The sequence below is a fragment of the Tursiops truncatus genome, chromosome 15 (assembly GCF_011762595.2).
Source record: "Tursiops truncatus isolate mTurTru1 chromosome 15, mTurTru1.mat.Y, whole genome shotgun sequence".
Classification (NCBI taxonomy): domain Eukaryota; kingdom Metazoa; phylum Chordata; class Mammalia; order Artiodactyla; family Delphinidae; genus Tursiops; species Tursiops truncatus.
Window position 1 is genome coordinate 75697630 of NC_047048.1, and position 13253 is coordinate 75710882.

A 13253-nucleotide genomic window follows, 5' to 3' on the forward strand; every position below is an offset into this window, starting at 1 on the left:
GAAATAACCATAAATAATTCAGCCAAACCAGCTCAAGTGGAGATACGGAGATTAAGAATACACACACAGGGCTTCCCTGGTGGCACAGTGATTGGGGGTCCGCCTGCCGATGCAGGGGACACGGGTTTGTGCCCCGGTCCGGGAGGATCCCGCATGCCGTGGAGCGGCTGGGCCCGTGGGCCATGGCCGCTGAGCCTGCGCGTCCGGAGCCTGTGCTCTGCAGCGGGGGAGGCCACAGCAATGAGAGGCCCGCGTACCGGAAGAAAAAAAAAAAGAATACACACACATATCTCAGGTCAGATGGTCCCATCACATCCAAAGAAGTGAAACATGAACTCAGCTCTGAGACCACTTGCCCTAAAGCGCTTTTAACATCACCGTGGATGCCAACAGTCACTAGATGGTCACATCTGACGGATATCTTTCTATCCAAACTGTAATGGTAATATATATATATTTTTTTTAATTAAAAAAAAATTTTTTTTTTTAAATTTTTTTGCTACACCGTGCGGGTATGTGGGATCTTAGTTCCCCAACCAGGGATCAAACCCATGCCCCCTGTAGCAGAAGCAAGGAGTCTTAACCACTGGACGGCCAGGGAAGTCCCTGTAATGGTAATATCTTGCAAAATGAAAACCACAATTTTAGAATCCTTCAATAAAACAATACCTTTTCAAAAACCAAATATATCCTGTCTCTCCTATTGATAATGGACCAGTTATCCATTATCAATACTCAAAGCACAGTCTTCTGAAAATTGCTTGGGAAAAGCAGAGGCTTTCGTCATCTTTTTTCCTTTTCTAAAGGGCAGGGGTAGGCAGGAGACTAGTCGGCTCTCAACTAACTACCTCTTAGTCTCCTTTCCCCTGCCAAATTCCGTTCATTCTTGTTACAAAAGCAATTGAGAAATGAAAACATATGCCCACACAAAAGCTTGTACACGTATGTTCTCAGCAGTCTTCATAATATCCGAGAAGGAAAATCAACCCAAATCTCCATCAACTAATAAATGGTTAAGTAAAACATGGTATTGATACAATGGGATATGATTCAGCCATAAAAAGGAGTGAAATACCGATATATGCTCCAACATGATGAACCCTGAAAATATTATGCCAAGTGAAAAAAGTCAGTCACAAAAGGCTACTTATTGTATGATTCCATTTATATGAAATATCTAGAATAGGCAAATCTCAGAGACAGAAAGGAGATTAAAGTTGCCTAGGGCTGGTGGAAATAGGCGGGGGGAATAGAGGGTGATTGCCAAGGGGTACTGGGTTCTTTGTGAAGAAAATATTCTAAAATTAATTGTGGTGATAGGTGCACAACCCTGAATATATTAGAAAACATTGAATTATACACTTTAAATGGGTGAATTGTATGGTATACGAAAGATATCTTAAGCTGTTAAAAAAAAAAAAGCAATTAGGCCTAGTATAAGATTACAAGATGTAGATAAGGCAAAGAACACAAATAATTTTACCCAAAGACAATAGTAAATACTGGGGTATACTTATCCTTCCAGATTTTATGCATGCATAATTTTTCTCAAACAACAAAAGGAATAGATGTATTTCAGTATTTACTCAAGCAGCAAGAAAACCAATGTTGCTTGAAAATTTTATAAATTCATTTTTAGGAACTATGCTTTCCAATACGGCAGATACTAGCCACAAATGGCTATTAGGCCCTTAAAATGTGGCTAGTCTGAACTGAATTGAGGTGCTTTAACCTTTTATTGTGCTACCCTCACCGCCATCCATCTCCACAACTCTTTTCACCTTGCAAAACTGAAACTTTATCTCCATTAAACAGTAACTCCCCATTTCTCCCCACCCATCTGCACCTGGCAACCACCACTCCGTTTTGCCTCTATGATTCTGACTACTCTAAGTACTTCACATAAGTGGAATCAAAGTATCTGTCCTTTTGTGACTACTTATTTTACCTAGCAATGCCTTCAAGGTTTATCCAGTTGGAGCATCATGTCAGATTTCCCTTCCTTGTACGGCTGAATAATATTCCATGCTATGTATGTATCACATTTATCCAGTCACCTGTTGGACACTTGTTCCGCCTTCAGCTATTGTGAATAATACTGCTATGACCATGGGTGTACAAGTATCTCTTCAAGACACTGCTGCTGGATCACATGGTAATTCTGTGGTTCTACCATTTACACTCCCAACGGTGTACAGTTCCAGTTTCTTCACACCCTCACCAACACTTTTTTTTTTAACAGTAACCATCTTAATGAGTGTGAGATATATTTTCATTGTAGTTTTAGTTAGCATTTCCCTAATGACTAGTGATGTTGAGCATCTTTTCATGTGCTTTTGGGCCATTTATACATCTTCTTTGCCCATCTGAGATATGCTTTTTTTTTTTTTTCCATCTGAGATATGCTTTTAAGCATAAAATATACTTTGGATTTCCAAGACTTAGTATGATAAAAATGCAAAATATCTCATAAATACCCTTCCAAAAATAGACTACATGTTAAAATGACAATACTTTGGATATATTGGATTAAAAATTAAAATTAATTTTATTTTTAAAAACGTAGCTACTGAAAACATGGATAAACCTCAAAGATATTATGCTAAGCAAAATAAACCAGTCACAAAAAGACAAATATTACATGATTACACTCATACGAGATACTTAAAGTAGTGAAATTCATAGAGACAGAAAGTAGAAGGGTGGTTGCCAAGGGCTGGTGGGGAGGGGAGAATGGGGATTTACTGTTTAATGGGGAGAGTGTTTCTGTTCTGCAAGATGAAGAAAGTTCTGGAGATGGATAGTGGTAACTGCTGCACAACAGTGTGAATATACTTAATGTCACAGAACTGTATACTTAAAAGTGGTTGGTTAACATGATAAATTAATTTTATGTTATGTATATTTTACCACAATTAAAAATAAAGTTAGAAAAAAAAGTGGCTACTAGAAAACATAAGACAAGAGTAGTGAATATGGAACCAGATAAGGCTGCTTGTAATTTTATCAGCAGGGCAATCTGGGTTCAAAATCAGAGACATTTATCACTGATGGGTCTCTTTGCCAAAACTATGAATATTAAGCATCTGTTAAGACTGTTTAAGATTCCTTTGAACAGGATAGATCCTCTAGAGCAAGTCCTGGATGTAACAGAACAACTTTGAAGGCCTTTACAAATTTCCAGACCATTTTGGACAATTTTAAACGAGTGACTCTATGGTAATATATCAACAGCCCCCAAACTGTTAAGCACTTAAAAAAAAAAAAAAATCTTAGTAGAGAATTCACCTTCCTGGCAAATCTGCTCCACTCCAAGAGGCCAGGAACAGAGGAATATATCACTTTTGTCAACGTCAAAGGCCCAAATTCACTCTGCCTTAATTAATAGTTTAATCCAGCTAGAGTTACTTTAATGAATTCAATTATTTTTAATTTTGCAAAACTGAAATGATTCTAGAGCATGAAGCAGCAGTACAGAAATGATTTTCACAGAATTTCCATGTATTAAATTTTCAAATCACCTTAAGTTTCTTTCAAACAGTTACAGGATAGAACTGTAAAAAGGGAGAGGTCCCAGGAAAAATAAAACAGGAAGCCTTTTCAAAGGTAACAGAAAGAGGAAAAATTTAATTTTAGTCCTTTACGCAAGTTTTATTTTCTTTCATATTGGTGTGGCTCATTAATAACAAACCAAGAATCTAATGGGAAATAAAAAGCCTGGTTCACCACGTTATCAATCACCAAAATTACAATGACTCTGTGACTTAAAAGTTTTAATTTATTTTAAATGCTCATCACAGGTGATCTCAAGAGATTTAGTAAAATATGACCTGAAAGTATAATTCATACAACTGGTAAAGAGATATTTATGTCTTTAAATTAGAATCACTATGAATCATTTTTCGGCGCAGATTGTCCTTATCTCAACTGATAGGCTAAATAGAACTCTTAAAATATGCAGGAGGACAAGGATGCCATCTCACTATTCAAGGCAAAGAATGTCCATTACAAGGACCCTTACTGGTTTTTTTCCCCTGCTATATTCTCTAACACGTTCTTCATTGGCTGGCACATAGCAGGCACTCAGTAAGTGTAGAATGAATGAACAGTCCCTGCCTACAAAGGTCTTATAGAGATGACACCCCATAAATATATACAGGAAAAGATGCAATATGTCAGATGTGTCACAAACTAGATGCTCTGAGGCTTTGTAAGAGGGACAGTTCATTCTCAGCAGGGGCAGTCAGGAGAGGGCGGAAGTAGCTGTTGAGCTGCGGCCACTATGTTAGGTTGGAGAATCTGCACTCACTGCAAAAAAAAAGTCTCACTGGCACACTTCCAGAGGTGGAAAAGCAAGGAGTTTTAGGAACTACTGCAGAGAGTCAGAATGGCTGCTGTGTCAAGCTTCTGAGTAGTAATAAATGACAAGGCTGGAAAGGCAGGATGGGGATAGAATGGAGGCCTTGAGTGTGAAGCTAGAGCCTGCTGCCATGTCTAGCAGGCACTGAGGAGATGCTGCAGTTACTGGAGTAGAGAAGTGATAAAATTTTAATGGCGCTTTGAGAGAATTAATCTGGTTGTGTTTGGCAGGTCCCATTAAAAAAGGTCTGGAGTAAGTAGATTAAGTAGAAGAGTGGATACCAGACCTAGCCATTGTGACAATCACCTGAGGGAGCTCACACCCATTCCAGACCTACCTACTCAATCTGAAACATCTGCAAAATAGTCAGAACTTTAGGTATAAGGTAACAAGATACTGAAATGACAGCACAAGGACAGGGAGAAAAAGTTTAAGTATAAAGCCTATAGCCAACATCAAAATTTGTGTTTTCCAGTAGGACTACACTGGTTTCATGAACAAATATTTAGGTTACCTCTCAGCCACGTGTAAAGATTTTTTCCCTCATAACTTTAAACTTCTATAATAAGTAGGGTGACATAGTACAGTAAAGCTTTCCCCTGCTAGAAAAGATGGTACAATGTAGTAAGAAAGAATACAGCTCTAGAGCTGGACAGATCTGTGTTTAAATCCTTGCTCTGCCACTTACTGGCTTTGTGACTCTAAAAATCTTACTTTACTTCTGGAGGTCTGTTTCCTATGGTATAACCAGTATAACACCATTCTACTGTTCAAATGTCAGAAGGATTAAATAAGATGATGCCAATTAATACTTAAAGCAGTTATTATTATTATTACCTTAAACCAGGTCAGATACTGGAGCAATCACTCTGAAATCTATGAGTTCATACCAGGATATAATCTCTTAAAAAGCACAGACTATCATTATTCCTGAGAATCAGATGTGGTTGCCACACATCTGTTCCTGTACACATGACAATGTGCATTTATACTTACACGTAAGAGTGTTTTTTATGTATTTGTGAGCCATTCATGTTAGAGTTAGCATACTAACTTTACAAGCTCTGTGGCACTTATAACGGTTATGCAATAGAACATTCGCAAGTACCCAAAATAAACCTAGGTGACTTAGAAATATAAAGGTGTGACCTAGAGTCTGCTCATTAAATATATATATATTTATATAATATAAAATTTGGGTTACTCCTCTTTTAAGGCTTTCAGACTAAAAAACTAGTGCCTACAACTAGGAACTGTTATTATGGCTGCTGCTTATCCTGTTGCTTTTGAGTATTTAGATTTCAGACAAGAACCCTAGCTGTGACCACCAGAACTTCTAGAACACTAATGGAACCAACGGTTTTCAGAGTGTACTTCTCAGAGTGTGCTGAGAGACTGTAAGAGATATATACAGATGGAGGGGAAGTTGACATTTAAGGGACAATGTGAAAGCTGCCCCTTTAATCAGTTTTATATACTAGAGTTCACATAAAATTTTATTTGAAAGGGGGAAAGATACCTCACTACTTAAAAAAGGACAAAAAGGATTGAGAGCATCTCTAACATCCCAATCTAGCTTCAGGGAGACTGTGAGATGGGAAGCATTTCCCAATTTACTCCATTTTAAATAGGCATTCCAGCAAGACATACTGTGGGAGTGATTCCAACACCATGCTGCCTACATAAGAACTCCATAGGCTTAGTGCTGCTTGCTGTCAATACAGGTGAACAACCTGGCTTAAGAGAAGTGTGAAAAAGGGAAATCAATTAACGAGCAGGCCTAAGAGAACATCCAGATATGTCCATTTATAATCATTCCAGAAGCATGCTACTGGTCTTCATCTAAATGGCCTAAGACAAAAAGTAGGTTATTTTCAATCCCTTAATAAGTGTTCCATGTTGTCTCAAAACTACTCAAAATAATTTTCCCATAGTAATGGGAAATATATTTTTCTCACCATTCTTGAGCAACAAAATATATAATTTATTTGAATCACCTTCTCACGTTTTTCTAAGCTATCTCCTAGAGTCAAGGCTTAAGCGAAAGCATTATTCTTAGAGCAGGTTTTGCCACTTGATGGCTCAATCCTTACTTTCCACAGAAGTTTTATTTATATTTTTCTGATCTCAAACCAGGATTCTAAGCACTCCCTGCTTTAGGACACACCCAGTCTCAGTTCATATCTTTCACAAGAGCAAGAATTCTAATTGTTGACTTAAACGTACATTTAATAAATTCCACCACATTTCCACTAGATAGAAGTTTCTTCAGATATATCAAGTTTCAAGAGACCACTCATATAGGTCCTCAATTGTTGTCAGCTCCCATCAGAAAAGGAAAGCCTTACAGATTTTCAAGAGAAGCACAGGTTGCACAAGCTCTTAAATGGAGCATAGAGGGTTCAGAAAAAGAAAAGGCAGAGGGCAAAAGCCAGCAATTATCTGTCTAAGCAAAAATAACTGCTCAGAGGAGAGAAGGAACAAGACTGCCCTAAACCAAAACACTGGGAAAAGCAATGGACCATAAACAAACTTTCTTTTTAGATCCTTATACAGGCAACTTCAAACCTTATACAGTTGCTACTTCAACTAACTACCACCAGCACAATTCACTGGTAAAGAAGCTAGTGAAGCTAACTGCTTTAACTGCGGAGCCCACTTGGGATCCTTGGCTGTTAGCTAACATCCAAGCACAAAACATCACTAAGAAGTTATGAAGCACTCATGTGGGTCTTCATTAGCCAAACAGCTCACAGGGGCCCTATAAAAGCCTGTGTTCCAAACACAGACCTGGGAACCAGCCCAGACATATTCCATGGCTCACTTCATCACTGCACATGGTAGTGCCTTGATTTCCCTACTTGTGAAATCAGTCCTGAGAGAACTGAGAATGGTTTATGAAGTGCTTAGAAAAATGACACCAGTATTATTAATATTATAATACCATAAAGGCCAGCAAGGGGGCCTGTACACTTATAGTTCATCCTTATTAAAGACATCAACCAAGTCATATGAGAAGTAACAAACACAAACAACCCAAAGCTAAGTGACTCAAGTACAAATCTATACCCTTACTGGAAAAGAAATTAGGATGTGGAGGGATTTATTTTTAATTCTAAGAGATGGTCAATGCAGGAGTCTCTTACAGATCACGTGCATGTTTTTGAATGATAACTCAATCTTAAACTGTGGCATATGTTCAGGGCAGCCTTCCCTTGGTAATTCTATTCAAAGTCTTTTATGCTTTTCTCTTAATTTCCAAACCTTTATTTCTGGAACACTGCTAAAATTCTTGAGATATCAGGATTTCTCTCGCTGCTGTCCTGGAACTAAGCTAGGGATCAATAAAACCAAAGAGGACTGTGAGTGCATCTCAAAGAAGTCCCAAAGGCAAAGGACAGGAACACATACATGGAGATGAGAGAACCAAGCACGGAAACAGTGAAAAGAATTTTGCATTTTACACGTATTAGAACAAAAATGTGCACCCCTAAATCAAAACTCACTTTACATAGTTGGCTCACATTTTATCCTTGACTTCCTATATATACACGCATATCCCCATATAATCAAGTTGATATATATATATCCCAATCTAAGAGGCCTATTAATATGTAGAGAGCCTTCTCTTTCCAGGGAGGCAGAATGTGGATTCTCATTTAAGCCGACCTCGAAACTGGCAGATATCAAAGGTAGGTCATGACCAAAACAAAGGTATAAGGGGTACTAAGACCGTAAGAGGCTGAGGGAGCACAATCATCCTTCTCCTCACTTTCTAATGGACAAGATCAGGCAAACAAACAACAACAACAAAAATGCAGTCACATGGAACTGTGGCCACTCATGCTGGGCAAAACATGGGTGGCTGTTCTTATAAAGTGTCTCAACGATCAAGGTGGAAAGTGCCAACATGTAAACAAAAAACAGCCTCTACATTCAAGATACCAATTCAGTTAATTAGTGTGGGGCTTTGGTTCATACCAGTTTCAAATGCCAAGTTTCCAAACTAACAACATAAAATGTATATGCACATCAGCCAAACATGGCATTTGCTCCAGACTTAATACCACAAGTTCTCACAAAACTAGGGGAGGAAAAAATTTTGTAAGTTCATGTGATGCTAATAACACATCAAGCTCTGTGAATCTAACTAAAATTATTTACATAGGTGAGCAACATTTTTCTTAATGTTCATGCCTCTTAGGCAAGTAGACGAAAGTTACACTCTTGTGGAAAATATTTTACCTCTGGAAGACATAACAGACTTTATGACATTCTTTAAAAGTGAAAGTCCTTTGGAAGTCTAGGTTGAACAAGTAGCTCATTACACAACAGTACTGGGCACCTTGATGTAAACTACAAATTAGGTTCTAATAAGAATTTCAAAAAAACTTTTGTAGTTTCACATCATTTTTAAAAAGTTTATCTAAGATTTAAACAGAGTAAAAAAAACTCCGACATTTGATTTTTTCTCTGCACAAATGTATTGTTTCCAAACATTATCGCCAATATTTGCACCTTTTATTTGTATTTAATGTCATTTCAACACTAAAAAAGTGAACTGTATTTTATGTATACACCCACCCAGCCATTAACAAAATCAAGGTCTACTACAACTTATGCAATTTGTTATTTATGCATGGTTCTCAAAAGAAAAAATACTACTTAAATTCTGAAGTTTTTCTTTTTTTCCCCTAAGGTAGGGATCCCTACTTGCTCCTTTATAACAAAATAGCTCTATGTTCCTTGTTAAACTGAAATTTTCACAATTAAATGTGAAGTCACAAAACGTGTACATCACCTTAAATATATTAACCACCAGATTGCTAAATATTTAACATTTCACAATTCTAAAAATTATTTTTAACATTTTCCAAAATTTATAAGCAGTTACTTTAATATATAATGTACCTAATATAATTATGCTTTCAGCAATCAAATATAAATAATAAATGTAGGCATGTATGTTAATAATAAAAATAAAAATACATTTTTACTTGATAAAAGCCTACTGATTATTTGGGAGCAAGTACATGTTCATGGAAAGGTTTGTTCTGATCAGAGAATGTTCAAGGTTTTTAGAAGCTTAGCAACTCTTGAGACTGGGTCATCAAAATAACAATAATCAAGAACTTACTTGACACTTAGTCTGTTCAACATGGTGGCGTTTTATTTTTAATATAAATAGTATTAGAACTTTTCCTGCACTCTGGTTTAAGGAAAAAAAGAGAAATTTAAGCAAAACAAATTCACAGTGGATATGTTTAAAATCAATGACTTTCAGAATAAACAGGAACAAGGGTCTTTAGAGATTCATAGCCCAATCTCCTCTATTTCCTACACAGAGACTATAAGAGCCAAAAAGCAAAGATTTAGTTAGTTCGAAGTATAGCAGCCTCTAATAAGGCAGTGTTAGGAAATTTTCAACAAGGGCCAAGACAAAGAAGGAACTTCTACTTAAAGTTCAATTAAATAGAATACCCACCCCACCCTCCAGTTAATTGAGGCTTTTTAATGAACCCTCACAGTTTACCTAAATTCCAGCCTTCAAGTCCAATTGTTCGACCTTTTTTCTTTTCTTTTTTTTTGGTGGGGGGCAGAGGGAATGCCAAAATCAGGGAACATTTAAAAGTGCAGAATATATGCTTTTTAAGAGCTCACAGTAAGTTTTCCCGTAGGGGGAAAATGGCTATTACCACTAAGGACATCGGTTAACATTATATCTTACGTATAATTTGCTAAATCAAACGAAAGCACCTTCACAAACTTCACCTCCAACACACCCTCAAAGAAATGCTATTCATATTACTCATTTAAAAAGTCGTATAATTCTATATCAAACACAAATTCAAGTCAAAATTATATCTACTTAATACTAAAAAGCATTTAAAGATTACAATACCCTTTAAATTATATATCTGATTCTTCTGATTACTAAACAAATTGTAAAAGCAATTAGTTAAGTCTCTAGTGGAATACCTGAACCAAGCTGCCTCCTTTTCACTCACCAAAATGTTACTTGGTAGCAAATGTCCAATGCAAATTCTCCCCTAAGGACCAACTGGTTATGTATCAAAGAATACACCAGTTCATTTTCCCATAAATTTATCTTGGTGTATCTTTATAAAATACCTGCAACAAAGTCTTAAAAGTACCCTTAAGTATCAACAACCACTATCCATCTTTGGTAGCAAGTACCTGTTCATGGAAAGGCCTGTTCTGATCAGAGAATCTTTAAGGTTTCTAAATGCTTAGCAACTCTTGAGATTGGGTCATCAAAACAGCAGTAATTGAATACTTAACATATTTTATACACAAGAGTGCAGAATACAAACGATTAAAACAATATTAGCAACTTCAAAATTTTCTCTTAAACAAGGCACAAGTCATTTCTCTGTTCAGAACCCACATCTGCAACCAGCTCTAACCCGTTCCTTGAGGAATGTGGCTAGGCTGAAATTTTGGAAGTGCTGGCTTTGGTGGTGACCAAGGAGGAAGAAGTCTCTGGCTTCCCTGTTGCTGCAGTGCCCACCCTCCAAAATGAATATACCCACCGGTGTGAATTGACAATGTGGTCCAAAGAGCAAGGCAGGAACGGAGTCCAGATCCTCAAAATGGTAGTACAGGGCATAACCACTAGGCCACCTATCAGTTCAGTACAAAAAGTACAACCCTGTGCATCATGGTGCAAAAGCTGGGGCCTAGGTTTCGCATTGTGCATCTCACACCTATGGAAATAACAAGAGGAGTAAAATCTATAGAAATCAACACACCCTATGAAAGTGGGTGCTCACAGAAGACTGGTGTCAACACTTTTGCAAAGGCGGTTGGCTACTGAGATAATGAACAGCAACCGCAAGTCCAAAGTTGGAAAGAAAGAAAACTTTACAATCAACTCTGTTGAGTCTGACAATGAAGAACTCAACATGGGCTTGATGTTTACCAACAAGGCTTTGCAAATCATGACACCCATCTACATACTTATGAAAATTGCTACCCCACTAAAATCTAACATCCCTCAAGGATTTTCAACTCTCAAAGAGCTGAAAAGGTTGGGGCCATGAAGAAGGGAAGTAATCAGCAATTCCCCCAAACCTGTTACTCTGAGGTTTTAAACTTTTCCCTTTACCATCTGACCTTGGGAAGATATGGTGACACATTCAAAGCTTAAGGTGGAAGAATTCCAGAGAAGGGGCTTTCTGTGTACCAAGGATGTGCCAAGATGATTCCTCAAGAACAAATGTGGGTTGTCTAAGGGTCAACAGTTTTGAAAAAGTAAGAAGAGAGAACTTCTAAAACGCAGGGTAAATTCTTTAAAAGAAATAAAATCACTGCTCTTGACTCACTTGATCCTTCACCATGTTGCTGTCAGCTCACCAACTAAGAGTGTGTGAGTGTGTCTTGCTGGGTCCATTTTCCCATGGTCTGTAGAAGGCGCTGTGAAGCACATCCTGTTCTAGCTCTGGGGCCCTTCCCCCCTCTGCAGCCTTACCCAGTGCAGGGAATGCGCCCCCTACTGACTCCAACACTCATCGCCTTTAGCCGACTTGGCTGCGGTGCATTTTGGGTGGGGGCTGGTATTTTCTTCAAGGCCATAAACCAGAAGCAACAATGCGGATTTATAAGGAAACTGTATCAAGCTACCCAGGAGTTCTTTTGTTTTTGTTTTTTCCCCATTCTGAAGGTTCAAGACACTGGCACAAGAAGCATCAGGGAAAGAGATTGGGTGTGTGGGGATGGACAGCATCAAAATGGCAAACACAGGAAACAGTTTGGTTCTTTTCCCTCCTAAGCCTTTGTCTGAGAAATGGGGTTATGGCAAGAACTGTCCAGAGGAATTGGGAAGGCAAGAACATCAAGAAGACTCAGTGTGGGTATGTGTGTGGCTGAAAAGACTATTAGACCTTAGCGCCTGGTCTTGGGCAGAAGAGGAAGAGAAGCAATCGCGCCTTTTCCAGCAGACAGGCATCCAGGTTTGGGGGGAGGGGAAGGCAGGCAGGCAACCCAGAGGAAAGAAGAGGTGAATAAAAGGGTGCTCAAAGAACTACTCCCCATTCATTGCACACACACACACAAAAAGAAAAAAGAAAAAAATCTTTCGCAGCTTTCTGGATTTCCATTTTTTACCATCTTACTGCAAAGTTGGGGCTCAGAATGCTCGCAAGAGGTCGTGCTGACCAGGCAGCTGCGATTGAGAAAAGGGGGTGGTGGAGGACTCCGTGGTCAGGATAGGAGGGGAGCTGGCTTGTTGGGGAGGAAGGATTGCACAGGGGAGGCAAAGACTTTCACTCCGTGCCATGCATGCTCCCCGCCCCCCAATCTATTCCCCCCCTCCCCCGACTAAAGGTGGGTAGACCTGGCAGAAGGCTCGTCCCAGGGATTGGGGGTGTGCGTGGGGGGCTCATTTTGGGCGGGGGGCGGGAGTAGTTCCAGGGATGGAAGAAGCTCGATTCTTGCTGGGGGCGGGGTGGAGAGAGATGCCACTAGCCGCAAAAGCTCCGGCGGCCAGGGCGGCTGCTGGCCTCCGCGGGCTCACGGGGCGGGGAAGGGGGGTCGGGCTGCAGGAGGAGGCGCCCGGACCGCGGAGCAAGAGCCCGGGTAGCGGTCCGCGCCGGGGCGGGCGCTCCGTCAGCACCGGAGTATGCAAAGGAGCGTGTGCGGCCGGAGGGCTGGCGGTTTCAACAATAATGCGCCCGCGGGGCCGGCCGTGGGTCCGCGCGCGGCGGTCGCCGGGCTTACCTTGACTCGGCCTCGAGGCGCGCGCGGGGCCGGCGTGCTCGGGGGCCGGGCGGCGGCGGCGGCGGCGGCGGGCGGATGGCGGCGGCACGGCGCTGGCGGCGGCGAGGGCGCGCCCGGGGCCTCGTCGCGCTCCGGCTCGGCGGCCTCGGCGGGG

The 13253-nt window shown here is 40.0% G+C and overlaps 1 protein-coding gene across 3 annotated transcripts in view; it reads right to left on the reverse strand.

Annotated features, from left to right (window-relative positions):
* The window catches only part of ADNP (activity dependent neuroprotector homeobox), a 30149-nt gene extending 16916 nt beyond the window's left edge, over positions 1-13233 (reverse strand). The window contains exons 1-2 of one of the 3 annotated variants that reach the window (XM_033840467.2): positions 10915-11075; positions 9498-9569 (exon numbers count right to left, since the gene is read on the reverse strand). The gene's annotated coding sequence lies outside the window, so the exon portion shown is untranslated. Of the gene's footprint in view, positions 1-9497; positions 9570-10914; positions 11076-13099 lie in introns of those variants that run through there. The other 2 variants (XM_019943793.3, XM_033840465.2) reach the window with 2 other exon arrangements.
* Positions 13234-13253: the final 20 nt, after the last annotated feature.